The sequence below is a fragment of the Capra hircus genome, assembly GCF_001704415.2.
Source record: "Capra hircus breed San Clemente chromosome X unlocalized genomic scaffold, ASM170441v1, whole genome shotgun sequence".
Taxonomy (NCBI): domain Eukaryota; kingdom Metazoa; phylum Chordata; class Mammalia; order Artiodactyla; family Bovidae; genus Capra; species Capra hircus.
Genome location: NW_017189517.1, coordinates 10,671,049 through 10,687,780, shown reverse-complemented (window position 1 = coordinate 10,687,780; position 16,732 = coordinate 10,671,049). Strand labels below are relative to the sequence as shown.

At 39.5% G+C, this 16,732-nt stretch overlaps 1 long non-coding RNA gene across 1 annotated transcript in view; it reads left to right on the top strand.

Moving 5' to 3' along the window:
* Positions 1 to 15,237, top strand: part of LOC108634476 — a 28,347-nt gene extending 13,110 nt beyond the window's left edge. The window contains exon 4 of the long non-coding RNA XR_001917636.1: positions 15,134 to 15,237. This is a non-coding gene — a long non-coding RNA (uncharacterized LOC108634476). The remainder of the gene's footprint in view (positions 1 to 15,133) is intronic.
* The last annotated feature ends 1,495 nt before the right edge of the window (positions 15,238 to 16,732 follow it).

Genomic DNA, 16,732 nt, shown 5'->3' with positions numbered 1-16,732 from the left:
TGTTGGAGAAGACTCTTGAAAGTCCCTTGGACAGCAAGGAGATCAAACCAGTCAATCCTAAATGAAATCAGCCCTGAGTATTCATTGGAAGGACTGATGCTGAAGCTGAAGCTCCAACACTTTGGCCACCTGATGCGAAGAGCTAACTCATTGGAAAAGACCCTGGTGCTAGGAAGGATTGAGGGCAGGAGGAGAAGAGGGCAACAGAGAATGAAATGGTTGGATGGCATCACTGACTCAATGGACACGAGTTAGAGCTAACTCCTGGAGATGATGAAGGACAGGGAAGCCTGGCGTGCTGCAGTCCATGGGGTCATAAAGAGTCAAACACAACCTAGTGACTGAACAACAACAAAACCATTTAATACTTAGAAAAAGAAGAGGGTAAATATTTATGACCCTGGATTTAGCAATGGATTCTTAGATATAGCACCAAAAGGAAAAATAAATTGAACTTTATAAAAATTAAGAACTTTTGTGAATCAAAGAACATTATCAAGGCAGTGAAAAGGCAACCTGTAGTGTAACAAAATTTTGTATATCATATCTGATATGGGTTTAATCCTGAATATGTAAGCAATTCTGATAGCTCAACAACAAAAAGCCCAATTAAAATATGGGCAAAGGACTTTATGAATACACATTTCTCCAAAGAAGATATACAGATGGTCAATAAGCACATGAACAGATGTTCAACATTATTAGTTATTAGGGAAGTGCAAATCAAAAGCACAAAGAGATGCCATTTCATACATGCTATTGCTACTGCTGCTAAGTCACGTCAGTCGTGTCTGACTCTGTGCGACCCCATAGACGGCAGCTCACCAGGCTCCCCTGTCCCTGGGATTCTCCAAGAACACTGGAGTGGGTTGCCATTTCCTTCTCCAATGCATGAAAGTGAAGTCGCTCAGTCATGTCCGACTCTTAGCGACCCCATGGACTGCAGCCCACCAGGCTCCTCTGTCCATGGGAGTTTCCAGGCAAGAGTACTGGAGTGGGTCACCAGTGCCTTCTCCATTTCATACATGAGGATGGCTCTAATAAAAAGACAGGAAGTAGCAAGTATTGGTGGAGATGCGGAGAAATGGGACCCTTGCACATTTCTCACTGGAATGTAAAATGACACAGCAACTGTGGAAAAGTTTATCAGTTCCTCAAAATATTAAACACATAGTTATCATATGATCCAATAATTCCACTCCTTGAAAACAAAGCCTTGAACAGGTACTTGTATGCCAGTGTTCCTTGCAGGATGATTCATTCATAATAGCCAAAAGGTTGAAACAACGTGCGTCCATCACCAGATGAACGGATAAAATGTGGTATATCCATACCATGAACTATTATTCAGCCACAAAAAAAGAATGAAGTTCTGACACATGCTACAACGTGGGTGAACCTTGGAAACATTATAAGTGAAATAAGCCAGACACAAAAGGATAAATATTGCATGTCACCACTTACTGAGATGATGAAAAACCTTTGGAAATATAGAGTGGGAATGTAATTATGAATATAAGCTTCCCAGGTAGCACTGTTGGTAAAGAATCTGCCTGCTAGTGCAGGAAACACAAGAGATGTAGGTTCGATCCCTGGGCGGGGAACATCCCCTGGAGTAGGAAATGGTCACCCACTTCAGTATTCTTGCTGAAAAATTCCATGGACAGAGGAGCCTGGTAGGCTACAGTCCATGGGGTCACAAAGAGCTGGACATGACTGAGCACACATGCACGCATGTGCTGAATTGTATACTTCAATATGGTTAAAATGGCAAGTTTTATGTACAAACTAGAAACCTAATGTCTAACACTAAAGTATCAGTTAAGCCAGCACTTATCAGAGTGTTTTATAAAATATAAGTAAGTGTCCTGAAGAATTAAAGAAGGGGGAGGCCATGGACAATCTCTGGTCAAGTAAGTTTGGGGAACTCAGTTAATTCATTTCTTTAACATGTGAAAGCCCAAGAAAGGCAATATGGTATGGGGCATTTTAAACTATTTAACCTAAGTCCTATTTTTTTGAGGGTCATCTTGTAGAGCTAATGTTATATAGAATGTCCTCTGGGAAACTTTGGGTAAACAAATTACAGTATAGTCATTCCATGGAAATCTCTGTATCTGTTAAGAATGATGTACCTGTTAAGAATGTTTATACTGTATTGTAAAGTAAAAATGTAGTGTTATTAATGGTATGTTGATGTATGGCAAAACCAATACAATATTGTAAAGTAATTAGCCTCCAATTAAAATAAATAAATTTAAATTTTTTTAAAAAGTATATGTGTATATTTTATAGGGATCTATAACAGAAAAAAGTCTGTAAGGCTATATGCCAAAATGTTTACATTTCTAGGAGGTGGAAGATACATGATTTTGTTTTCATTTGTGTTTCTCTTTGCTTGTCTGTATTTTCATTTTTTTCACATAGCAAATCTGTTACTTGTGTAATCAAAAAATAATAGAAGATAAATATGTTTTAGAAATTCATATGCAGTTCTGACTAATGTGAGGGAAAAGATAAGAGCATCAGTGCTCCCTTATCACTATTGGATTCTTCACTTGCATGTGTGCATGTTAAGTCACTTCAGTCATGTCCAGTCAACTCTTTGCGACCCTATGGACTGTAACCTGCCAGGCTCCTCTGTCCATGGGATTCTCCAGGTAAGAATACTGGAGTGGGTTGCTGTGCCCTCCTCCAGGGGATCCTCCAGGGGATCTTCCCAACCCTGGGATCGAACACACATCTCTTACACCTCCTGCATTGGCAGGTGTAAGAGATGTAAGGTACTACCACCTGGGAAGCCCCCATGCATTGGCAGGAGGGTTCTTTACCACTAGCACTACCTGGGACTCTTCACTTACTTCTATTTTAATTTTTAATGAAGGAGAGTCAAAGAGCCTTTCAACTGTTTGAATGTTCTGCTCATTAAAAAAATTCCCCCAGATATTGAACTGAAATCTATCTTCCATTAGTCTTTAGTCTTCCATCTATCTTTAGTCTTAATTTGTCATAGGGAATGCAAAGAATGCAAAAATAGGCAAAGTCTATCTATCACCTCTACCCTAGTGGCTCAGATGGTAAAGAATCAGGCTGCAATGCAGGAGACTCAGGTTCAATCCCTGAATCGGGAAGCTCCCTGGAGAAGGGCATGGCAACCCACTCCCGTATTCTTACCTGGAGAATCCCATGGACAGAAGAGCCTGGTGGGCTACAGTTCCATAGGCTCTCACAGAGTCGGACATGACTGAGCAACTTAGCAGCAGCATCACCTCTCCCGTAGGTGTAGACTTTCAGATATTTGGCAACAGCTACCATGTCCAGACAGATCTTTTCTACTCTAGGTTTCCATTCTAGTCTTTTTTCTCTGAGATGGTTTCCAGGCCGTATCACCATCCTGGCCATTAACCTCCAATTTGTCAATATCCTTTAAGTGTGGCACCCAGAAATGACTACAACAGTCCACTCTTGTTTTTCACATTTCATTATCAGTTCCTAAAAACTTGTGATATTATTAGATCCCTGATTAAAAAAATAATTTCAGATTATTTCCCAGTGCGATAGGACTGTACTCTGAATCCTATCCTAAGACTGTATATGAGAGATACTCAATTATCTATTTTTCCCATCTTTTAATTTCTAAAGCTATATAGATGAATAAAATATTCTAGGTCAATTCCTCATCAGATCTTTTGCATTTATTGTAGCCTTAATAGAATGTTTGCCAAACAGCAAAAGGATAATGAGCTTCCACACTGATGGTGAGGGCAAGAGGTGCCCTGTAGTCTGGCCAAGGAATCTGAAGACCCTCTTGTCCTATACCATTTTCTACTCTTTGTCTCAGTCATTTGATATCAGTTTTTAGATTAGTCAAGCTTCATCCAGATTAATTGGCCTCTCTATTGAGATGCATTTCATAAGATGACAGTGACAAGCCAGGCTTCACAGTGATGTAGAACATCATATCTTGTCCTTAATCTGATCCCAGATCTCCCAACCACGGCAACCCACTCCAGTATTCTTGCCTGGAGAATCCAATGGACAGAGTAGCCTAGTGGCTACAGTCTATAGGGTCACAGAGTCCGACATGACTGAGGGACTGAGCACTGAGCGCATGAGCACTCCCAACCAACCTAGTGTATATTGGTCTCCTTTCCAGCCTAGTGAATCCTTTGCCTTTTATTCCTTTTGCCATTCCCCCATATGGTAGGCACTATTTAGAAGAGCCTGTTAAACTGTATATTCCAGCTCTAAGTAGCATTGGCTCAATGCCTTCTACCATGCATATGTTCCTGTGTGCTTAGTTTTTTCAAGAGAGTGGTCTCCTAATTGTAGAGACTGCATCTTGGTCCACAGTTTACACAGGATACTTATTACTTATACTTGCTAAGCAGATATATCTTTAAATTTTCAACTTTTGAAGAGTTTTTATTTAAACTAGTGTATGGTACAGTGAACTCTAGTCAATATTCTGTAATAACCTAAATGGGAAAAGAATTTGAAAAAGAAAAAAAATCAACTCAGTTGAGATATAATTTACATACTTACTATAAATTTTACCTATTTTAAGCTTTCAGTCAAGATATAGACCACTTCCACGGAAATGTCCACTGACTTTTCATCATTAATCTTCCTCTGCTGCTACCACTGGCTCCAGGTTACCACTGATCTCCTTTTTTCCATCACTACAGGTTAGAGTTCTCTTTTATAGAATTTCATATATATGGATAAAATCATACAGTATATATTCTTTTGTGTCTAGCTGTTTTTGTTTAGAATGTCCTTGAAATCCATTCATGTTGTTTCCTGGATCAGTACTTCATCTCTTTTATTGCTGAGTTGTGTTTCGTTGTGTGTATATGGCACAATTTGCTTATCCATTCACATTTTGATGGATATCTGGGTTGTTTCCAGTTATGGGTTATTACAAATAAAGCTGCTATGAATATTTGTGTTTAAGCTTTTGTGTAGATGTGTATTTTAATTTCTCTTGAGTAAATACCTAGTAGGATTGCTATGTTATGTGAGTGCATGTTTAACTTTGTAAGAAATTGCTGATCTGTTTTCCAAAGTAATTTTACCATTTTATATTCCCACCAGCAATGCATGTTCATTTATGTGGCCCATGTATGTAGTTTGTTTAAATGATAGTTGGATTTTGAAATCCTAATTTTCAAAAGGATTTGTTCTGTTAAATGTTGCTTGAGATAGGAAAGCCATCAATGAGAGTGAGGAAATATGTTTAACTATGTTTATTTGATCAAAAATGCTCATCAGATTATATTTACTTTCAAAGAATTTACCTTGTTTATCTTGGGTTTGGGTATTTAGCCAAATACAATTATTCATTACTGTTTAAGATGATCAGCTGAAGGGAATACTTCCTTCAAAAGATAATCCTATTTGACTTAGAAAATAAACTGACTTAACTTTCTCCAGAGGCTTCTAAGTTTCTTTAGGAATAGCTTCATGTGACTTCTTGCTTTTAGTTAACTTCAAGATAAATTCATAGATAATCATAGTCAGTTAAAGAGAAGCTATGGCTTGCTAAAGTCCCAGTGACACACTAATGTGTATGTAGCCTCCCAAACTCACTCACTCACTGACAGGAGAAGAGTCTGACTTTCATAGGTATTTGCCAGTGTCCTGTTGTTCAGGGGGCTGTGGATACCGGGAAAGCTATGAAGCATGGTATCAGCCTTTGGATCTTGGTGAAAGAAAGAAAGAAAGAAAAAAGCAAACCAAATAGATGTACTTGGTCTATTTCATCATACCTAAGATCCAAGGGTTTAATAGAGCCCATGTTACCAAGCAACACACTTTGCTAATTTCGCTTTACCAAATAGGAACTCCAGCAGAAGTGCCAGGATTGTCTGAGTCTTGTCTGGGACTCCTCAAATGTTGAGCCGGAGAAGGAAACTATTTGTGTACTAGAAATGTAGTACCACATTTGGCCATCAGCTCAAGGGTTTTGCTCTCTCTTTTACGACATGGTGAAAGCAGAGGTAGTGTACTTACTTACCTTTAGGGATATCTATCCGTTTGTAGATGTAGTGTTTGGCAGTAAGCAGATCCAACATTGTTTTCCTCTGTGACTCAGGACTCAGTACCACATTTGAGGGCTAATATCACATCTGGGGGTCATTAGGCAATGCTTGCTCAATGTCAGAGATAAAACCATTCTGCTCCTAGGTTTTTTTTTTTTGTTTGTTTCCATGATAAGCTTTTCTTCAGTCTCTAATTTTCTCTAAACTATTTAAAAATACTGTTCACTCCATTCAAAGGCTTACTTTCCCTTTGTAAATCAATACTGAAAGATGACGTTACTGCATTATCTTGAACTTCTCTTGCTTGTAAGCCTTTCAGAGAACCTGGGTTCATCTGTGTGATTTTATGGGAATCTCACTGTTAAAAGATAACTGAAACTAGGGAAAGAGCTCTCGGGTTCAGATGCTTAGGCTGAGTGGTTCAAAGTCCCATATTATTTTTCATGAATGAAAATAGCCTCTTTTTTTTTTTTTTTTCGGTTGTACTGGGTCTTAGTTGTAGTATATGGGATCTATTTCCCTGATCAGGGATCAAACCCCAGGCCCCCTGCACTGGGAGTGTGGAGCCTTAGCCACTGGACTACCAGAGAAGTCCCGAAAATGGCCTTTTTTAAGAAACAAAGCTCTTTTCTCAGGAAGTTGGATGGCACTACTATGCTTTCAGAGACTAATCATGTTAACAGAAACTAGGCACCATCTCTCTGCTGATGTATTATTTATCATATTTATATTCTGTTTCTTCCCCCAAAGGACTTGAATTAGAGACGACTGAAGTTGAGAGTTTGTCTTTAGTTTTCTCCTGTTTTGCTTTCTGTTGCCTCTTTCCCTCCAGCGGCCCAAGTGCCAGCCTTCCCTCCCGGTGCTCCCAGAGGTTCCTTTGTTTACCATCTTCTAATCAAAACTCCCATTCTAGCAAGTCTATAATCAATTTGGATATTCTGATTACAGTTCTTCACAGGAAAATTAAAGTGACCAATAAATTTAACTCTGAGGGAAGGTGTTTGTATTTTATTTTATTTTTTGGATTTTTTTATTTTTAGTATTTTAAAGCAGTAATTTAGCTCTAACCTCAGTCATTGGATTTTGGGGGTTAGTGGTCAGGGGATGATGTAGCTGGGAGCTTCTATTCCCTTCTATTCCTGTCCCCTCTCCCCATCTCTCCCAAGCATGACATGGAGTAAGCAGAAGCCATGGGCCCTTCTGTCCTATATTGCCTTTTTTATTTAAAAAAATTTCCTTTTAATGGTAAATACTCATAGAAAACTTGGGAAATCCAAAGAACTACAAGATTAAAAATTTACTAATAGTCTTAACTCTCAAAGGTGATCAATAATATTTTGATGTACTTCCAGCCTTTTCTCCTATTTATCTTTTTGAAATATTTTTTGTGATCATGCAGTGTATAAAATTTCATATTTTTTGTTTTACTTATTTAAAAATTTAAGTTTTTTATATCAATATAAATTCTGACCAGAGGCTATAAGTACCTAGTACATGTGTATGTTTGCTTACTATCTTACCCTGACTATGATTTCTTCAATTAGATCCTTATTTGGGGCCATTTAAGTTATTTTCCCTTTAAAAAAAATGAAGTATTGTTGACCCTGAACACTAAGTTAGTTCCCTGTGACTCATTTATTTGTAACTGGAAGTCTGTACCTCTTAGTCTCCTGTACCTATTTTACTCATCCTCCCAACCCACCTTCCCCTCTGGCAACCACATGTCTGTGCTCCTGATCTAGGACTCTTTCCTGCTTTATTATGACTGTTCATTTATTTTTGAGATTCCACATCTAAGTGAAATCATACAGTAGTCCTTATCTGACTTATTTCACTTAGTACAATACCCTCTAGGTCCATCCATGTTTTCCTAAATGGCAAGATTTCATTCTTTTTTTATATAGCTGAGTAATATTCCATTGTGTATATATATCACATCTTCTTTATCCACTCATCTACCGACGAACACTTAGGTTGCCTCCATGTCTTGACTGTGTGAATAACGTTGCATTGAACATGGAGATGCACAGATTTTTGAATTAGTGTTTTTGTTTTCTTTGGGGAAAATACCCAGAAGTGGAATTGCTGAATTGTAGGGTAGTTCTACTTTTAATTTTTTGAGGAAACTCCATACTGTTTCCCACAGTGGCTGCACCAATTTAGATTCCCACAACAGTGCGTGAGGGTTCCATTTTATCCACATCCTCACCAATGCTTATTATGTGTTGTCTCTTTTGATAATAGCCATTCTGACAGGTGTGAGGTGATATCCCATTGTGGTTTTGATTTGCATTTCCCTGGTAATTAGTGCTGCTGAGAAAATTTTCATGTACTTGTTGGCCTTCTGTATGTCTTCTTTGGAAAAATGTCTATTCAGATCCTCTGCTCATTTTAAAATTAGGTTGTTTGTTTTTTTGATGTTGAATTGTATGAGTTCTGTGTATATATCCTCATTATTGTCTCCATTTATTTAGGAGGAAGCTGAGGCTTGGAAGAGTTAATCACTTGCCCAAATTTCCTCCTAAAGAAACAGGTACCATAATGGTACCTGTGGCATAGAGTTATTGTGAAGATAAAATTAATTACCTGCAGCATGTAAAAATACCAAGTTACCTGTCAAATAATAAGCATGCAGTTTTAAGAGTGCTGGTTGTTATTGTTCTTATATACTAACTAGTCTCTGTAATGAAGGGAAGAGGCCAGCTGGAGATATCATCCAGTATCCCCTTCTAGACTTTTGTGGCATGTAATACTGAGTTTCTGTTTATGTTGGTGTTATAGAGCTTCATTTAAAATAAGTTTAGGTAGGGAAAGGTAAGTCAATTTAAAGAAACCATTAAGTATCACGTAGTTTGTGGATATGGCACAGATGATGATAAATATATATGAATGCCTACCTCAGTGATTCCTCATTCCTAGAATAAATTTAAACTCTGTAGTGCAGCAGTCACTCTATTTAATATTGCATTGTGCAATATTAATATTAATTATTGATATTTAGAACAACATATTATTATATTACTATAATATCATAATTTTACTCCCAGCACTCCTCATCCCCTTTAGCCTACTCTATCTTTCCTTTTTTCTTATTACCTTCTAACAGTCTCTGTAGTTTGTTTATTACTTTTATTGTTTGTTTACATTCTTCACTAGAATGTAAACTCCCCCAGGGCAGGAATCTTTTTCTGTTTTTGTTCACTAAGTGAATAAACTGCCTAAAACAGTGCGTGGCCTGTAACAGATAGTAACTAAATATTTAGTGACTGATTAGATGAATAAATGTGAAATTCACAGTCTTTTACAATCTGGTCCCAATCTATTTACAGGCTCACCTCTTATCCTTCTACCCTCTGAGTATCCCTGATACTAGCAGTTTTCAGAGCACACCATTTGCTCCCACATCTCTATGCATTTACTTATGCTCCTTCCTTTGGCCTGAATAAATAATCATGAATTCAAGCAGATATTTAGTTATAAGAATGTTCTTCACCATCCATCAATGAAAAATTTGAAAATACCCTCAATATTCATCCATAAGGGATAACTTAGAGAAATCACGGTAACTCCCACTTGAGGAAGGGCAATTTGGCAATATCTATCAAAATTACAAATGTGCAGAGCCTCTGAACCAGCAGTTGTGCTTTAGGCAGTTTATCCCACAGATATACTTGCTTGTGTGTCAAGTGAATATGTGTTGGTGAGTCACTGCAGGGCTTCAGTCACTCCTGTTAGACCAAGCACTGACAGAACTCATTACATTATTATGTAGAGCTATATTTATTGATGTGGGAAGATTATAATAGCTAACATTAATTCAACTTGCTATGTGTCAGGCACTGTGATAAGTGTTTTTATATATTTTTGTCTCACTGAATCCTCACAACAGCCCTGTGAGGTAGTTACTATAATAGTCCTCATTTTACACAGGAGGAAATGGACTCAGAGACGTGAATTTACTTAACCAGGATCAGACGACTAAGAAATAGCAAACTGAAGACGTCTGTGCATGTGTTCTCAGTCATGTGCGACTCTGAGACCCCGTGGACTGTATCTAGCCAGGCTCCTCTGTCCATGGGGTTTCTCAGGCAAGAATACTGGAGTGGGTTGCCATGCCCTTCTCTAGGGGATCTTCCCAACCCAGGGACTGAACCTGTGTCTCTTGTGTCTCCTGCATTGGCAGGCAGATTCTTTACCACTAGCACCATCTGGGAAGCCCGTGATGTCTGAAATACAGTATGACAGCACTTTGTATACGATGATCCACTTTTGTAAGAAGAAATACATATAGATATCTAAACTTACATATGTGCATATAAAATGATTGGAAAGAAACACACCAAAATATTAACAGTTATATGGTGAATTACAGGTGGTTTTAATTTTCTTCTTTTTGCTTATCATTCTTTTCTGAGTTTTCTGTTCAATTTTGGGGCTGACTTGGAAGAAGTGAAGCCAGGAGGCATGAATTACTTGTGTAATTTTAAAGATGGCTAAAGTTTGTTGGTAGTGTGGAATAGTGACACTGATATGAGGGAAGTGTTTTTAAGCTGAGAGAGAAAAACTAGCCAGAAGGGAAAGCTTGCCCAAAGGGAAAGAGGATGGCCAAGTGTAGGAGAAGGCAAGAGAACCTAGTGTCAAGGACACAGGTGGAAGAGGAAACTTTGAGGAGGGAGTCCCTTGTTCTCTGGAGGCTGAGGAGTGGGGGATGAGCAGGCAGATGTGAAAATGCAGTGACTCAAGGACACACAAGGTCAAGTACCAAGAGAATCGAAAGAATCAAGGGAGTTCCTGCTTGATGACCTATGTCCTGTCATTGAAACTCAAAGCTTGGCCCTCAACTGAGGGGTTGGGGTCGGGCTGAGGGTGGGGTAAGGAAACTGAGGAGAGGGAGAGGATTTGAAACAATCGCTAAGAGAAATTTGATACAGATATTTAAAAGGATTACCTTGTAGCCCTTGGGGCCCTGCTGAGGCTGGCTGGCTTGGCTTTGTAACAGAGCCAGTCTCATGACCTTCTCCAGCAATAGTTAGCAGGCTGGGAGTAGGAGGTGGAGAGAATGGACCGCGGGGTTTTCACAGGGCTGAGGACTGGCAGAGCAGGTGCTACAAAAGGTCACGGGGAGAGTGAGTCCAGAGATCAACGCTAGCATGGCTAAGATGGCTGATCACAGCACCAGCTTGGAAGGAGGAAAGGAAACCAGCAAGCTTGCCTCTGGGCAAGGAGTGGGAAGGAAGGACAGGCTGGTGGTCCTGGCAGCAGATGGTAGAAGGAGACCCATATGAGGCTGAGGTCTTCACCAACAGCATTAAAATAACTACAACCTGATGAAGGGCAATTTGGCAATATCTATCAAAATTATGTGTGCCTTCCTTTTTATCCAGCAATTCAGCTTTGAGGCATTTATCTTACAGATAGATACACTTACTTACGTTGGCGCAAGATGAATGCATAAGGTTGAGTCATTCCAACACTGTTTGTAATCTCAACGGATTGGAAACAGCCTAAAAGTCCACCAAGAATGATTTGATTCCTTAAACTGTAGTTCTTCAGTGGAATGCTAGGTAGCTGGGAAAGGGAGGAAGCTCTTTGTGTGCTGATATAGAATGATCTCAAATATTTTGTTAGCTGAAAGAAGCAAGGTACAAATCAGTGGGAATAGTTCTCAATCTCTTTACTGCTGCTAAGTCGCTTCAGTCGTGTCCGACTCTGTGCGACCCCACAGACGGCAGCCCACCAGGCTCTGCAGTCCCTGGGACTCTCTAGGCAAGAACACTGGAGTGGGTTGCCATTTCCTTCTCCAATGTGTGAAAGTGAAGTCGCTCAGTCGTATCCAACTCTTCGCAACCCCATGGACTGCAGCCTACCAGGCTCCTCTGTCTGTGGGATTTTCCAGGCAAAAGTACTGGAGTGGGGTGCTATTGCCTTCTCCACAATCTCTTTGCTAACATGAGAAAAACATCCCAGGAAGGACACATAAAAAACTGTTAATGTTGGTTGCCTCTGAGGAGGGGGAACTGTTGGCTAGGTGACAAGGTTTGGAAAGCAACTTTTCACTTGTCCTTTTGTACTCTTTGTTTTTGTTTGTTTGTTTGTTTGTTTTTTGCTTTTATGGAAGTATAATTACAAAAGAAAAATTGTGTATATTAAAATTATACAACAGTATGTACCTTTTGAATTTTGAACCACAAGGATACATTACTGAGAAAATTAAAAACATTATATATATATATATAATTTGAATCTCTTTTATAGATACTAAATCATTTTTTTTTAAGCACAAAAAAATCCCACTAGAGATTTGCTTCAAATTAGTCACTTTGCCAGGGTCATGGGTGGGAATTTGAATGAACTTAAATTATGTGTTGATAGTCGCTAAAGCTGGGTGTGGGATATATGGGGGTTCATTTTCTTTTGAAACATGAACTTGTCATTTTTGTAGGTCAAAAATTGTCACATTTTGACAGTTTTATGTGCTGTTAAAGCCATAAAATGTCCTCATTATTAAGCTAATGCTGTTCTCATTATTTTTATAAATTTTCCATAATATAAAAGTTTTCAGCGAAAGGAAAAATAAAAGAGCTCCCACCAGGCCGTTGGTAGGAACATTCAGGTACTTTCTCATCCTGGCTCCTATATCTAATAATTGAGTGGAAATTCCCATTCCCCCATTGACATCTGAGACAGCAGTACTGCCTTGTTGATTTCCCTTAATTATGGAACCTGGTACTGTTCTCGGGATTTTTCCTATTAACAACAATCTCTCCCCATCCTGTTGTGTGTTAATTGGGTACTACCTTATCCTTGTTGCTGGTAAAGTTCATCCTGTTCTTCAAAAATCACTTCTTTAGTTTCTTATGATCACCTAACATCCTCTTCCTGCCTCACAGTCTATTATTAGCAATCCTAACTAATTTGGGGCCATGCCTGTATGTATCCAGGCTACTTATATTAATCAGTCTAGGGGCTGATGTCTCTAGGACATTCAGTATACCGCACCATAAAGTTCATCCTAAGCTATCAGTAAGCCCACTTGTGTTCAACCTTTCAGCTTCTAGTGTTTTTGCTTATGCCTGCACTTCTTATGTTACCTCAGAGGCTATGGTGATTTGGGCCTGGCTCCTGACACCTGCTAATCCAGGCCTTTTTGTCTGTCCTTAGAAGGCAGGTGGCTTTCTCTTGCTGTCTACAGGCACCTCTACTCTATAACTCACAGTCTGTTGGTCAACTCTGCTTACATGCCCCATTGCCATCCCCAAACCTAATTAGTTCCCCCAACATTAAGCTTCTCCTTTACCTTCTCTGTAAAGAGCCTCCTCTGACCACCTCATCCTAGGAAGTCTGGTTTTAGCATACCTCTTCTGTGCCACCCTTTACCACACTGAATTGTCCTGGCCTTTTTTTGGTCCTGCCAGCCCCAGACTGTGAATTTCTGGGCTAAAGATGGAGACCATGTCTTGTTCTCCCTTGAATATCATACCTATCACAGCATCAGACACAATGGTTAAATGCTCGAAATAACATTTGCTTAATTTTAATGTGAAATATTTTCAACTTAAGGAAAATTGTCTGCAAAGAGAGTAAAAAGAAATTTCACATACTCTTGATGAAGATTTATCTATTGTTAGCATCTTGTTACATTTATCATTCTCTCTCTTTCTACACACACATACTTTTTCTCTGAAACACTTCAAAGTTGCAGACAACATGTCCCATCACCCCCTAATATTTCAATGTCTTTCCTAAGAACATTCTCTTATATATAAACACAGTTAAGTTAGCAAATTCAAGAAATATAACATTGATACAGTATACTATTACAGATAATTGTCCCAAGAATGCTCTTTTTGCTATATTTGATAACCTTTTGAATTCTGTGGTAATAAGCCTGTAAGTCTGCAATTGATATTTTTCATGCTTCACACCTGATAAACTGATCAAAAAGCCACTTTGTCAAGATACGTAGTCACTGACTTTAATTTTACTTGAGCTACATAATATTTGTCTAAAATTGTATTTGCACTAAATGTGGGCCTGTTTTACTAGAACGATGTATCAGGGAAGTAAAGAATCCAGCATGTTACTTTCATATTGAAATGGAATGTTGATACACCTGGAAGCTATAAAAATGTCAATCAACTACACCTCAATTAAAAATATTTTTAAGTGAAAAACAACAACAACAACAAAGCAGCAGCGGGATGTTGATGTGCCCTTGTGCCCAGTTCTGGGTCTCCATCAGTGGTATCACTGAGGCAGCCAGGAAGGCACCATTTTACTCATTAACAGTGTGCTCAACCCTATGCTAGATACAGGGGAGAGAGAACGTGAAGAAGCTCTCCCAAGGACCTTCCAGTCTAGGAAGTAATGTGGCAGCCATACAGGGAACAATGAACAGAGCAAAGAGAAGGCTAGCATTTGCTAGGCACTATTAGGTGCCAGACACTTCAGAAACCCTGTAATGCAGGTATTATGCCCATTTGCCCAAGATCACAAAACTAGTAAACAGTAGAATTAGGATATGAATCCAGGCCCCTCTGACTCAAAATAAGAGAATATGAGGCAGCTTATAGTCATGTGCTCTGGGCCAGATGAGATGAATTAAATAAGTCTCAGTGAGATGCATGGAACCTACAAAGGCCACTCTGGGGACTCTCTGGGAGATAGAGTGTGTTGGGATGCTGACAACCAGCAGCAGGTACTCCCATCCCAAACCCCTTTAAAACCTGCCTGTTACGACTACCTGTTCTCACTGAAGGGCTCAGGCTCTGTCCACCTCCGCTTCTGGTGGACCTGGGGAGATGGGGAGGGGAAGCCGGTTCATGTTTCTACATTCAACTCCAATGGCCCCCTCTCCAAGGCTAGTTGAACTGTTTATCTTCCAAGTGCCTTGACCTCCTGGGGGCAATTTCTCTAACTTCTCAACATCAGAAGCACAGCTCCCTCTGAGCTGAGAGGAGCCTCTTGCTTTACCACAGGACCCCACACCCTCCTGACCTGTCCTCTCCCACCCACCTACCTTTATACTTCTTTCTGCATGGAAGGCATGACAGGAATTTAACATGTTTGTTCTTTTTCTTCCATGACAGGGAGAAGAGCTGGCTTAGACAGATGTAGAACCGCCCAGTCTGCTCAAGGCATTACCAAGTGAATAGCTTAGTCCTAAACATCAGTTCCATAGATTAAAAACTTGAAAAAGGCCACATGCATTCTGACATTTTTTTCCCCAATGAAGAAACTAAGATGGAAAACGAAAAGTTTGTTCCTAAGTCTGTAGTTCTAATCCTCGACAACCAAGGAATTATGGTGTGTGGGTGTGGGATCCTCTTAAAAGAAAAATTGGATAAACGAAGGGTTTTGTAGGGTACTTAAAAGAAATGCAGGATTGTGCTTGATATTTGTTAACTTTTTTATTTTGAAATAATTATACTCATAGGAAGTTGCCCTTCACCCAGTCTCCCCCAATGATTACATTGCACATAATTATAGTTTCATATAAAAGCCAGAAAATTGACATAGGTACAATGTCTGTGTATAATTCTATGCTCTTTTATTACATGTATAGATTCATGGAGCCACCACCACAATCAAGACACAGAACTATTCTGTCACGACAAAGATCTCCCTGGTGTACCCCTTTATAGTCACACCAACCCTGTCACCCTCCACCATCCCTAATTGCTGCTGCTGCTGCTGCTAAGTTGCTTCAGTCGTGTCCGACTCTGTGCGACCCCAAAGATGGCAGCCCACCAGGCTCCCCAGTCCCTGGGATTCTCCAGGCAAGAGCACTGGAGTGGGTTCCCTAATGTCTGGTAACCATTAATTTGTTCTCCATCTCTATAATCGTGTACTTCTAAAAGTACAGTTTCCTTTAGGAAATGGATTTGCACTCTAGTTTTCACAGAATCTCAGGTTTGAAGGAATAACTTCTCCAGGCCAGCCTCCTTCCCATGCCCAAATTGTGTTTACTACCTCTCTTCTAAGTGTCCAGCCAGCCCCTATGACATGCAAACCAGAACCTTCTCCAGGATTTTAGAATGTTGAGGTATTTCATATAAATAGTTAGAGCAAAGATATTGTTTCTTTCCATAAATTTATTCAGTAGTTAGCAAAACTCTTACCTTTAGGTTAAATATTACAAAATGCCCTCTCACCTGCCGATTTTCCCATCACACACTGAGAGGAATGAACCACTGGAAGCCTGAAAGGCTCACAGAAAATTCCACAAATCCTTTAACTACAGGTTAGCCTGGCTCCCAGCAATTGGGGCCTTTCAAATGTATGTGGTTCATGTGTGGAATTTATTTCTTGGGCTGATTGTATGTTATCTACATGGTATCTACAAGTGTCATTCTGTGAGATAATCTTACTGTAGCCCAACTCCCCAGGACTCCCTTGTGGGGAACAGAGTTTTACAGGGCACCATATAGCCTGTTTTAAGAACATTAGAAAATTATGACTCAAAGTAATGGTAAACCCAGAAGGGGCTGGCAGAAGTGGAGCCACGGGGGTTCCACATTTAGGATTAATTTGGATCCCCCACCTCCTCTCCCCTGGACAGTTTTGAAATCTTTTCATAAGTTTAACTTATTTCTTATAAAGAGCACTGTGCTTTCCTTAACTGGACAGTAGCATGTGTATAGATCTAGACTCAGCCCCATTAGGATGTGCCCCTTGGAATAAATGAC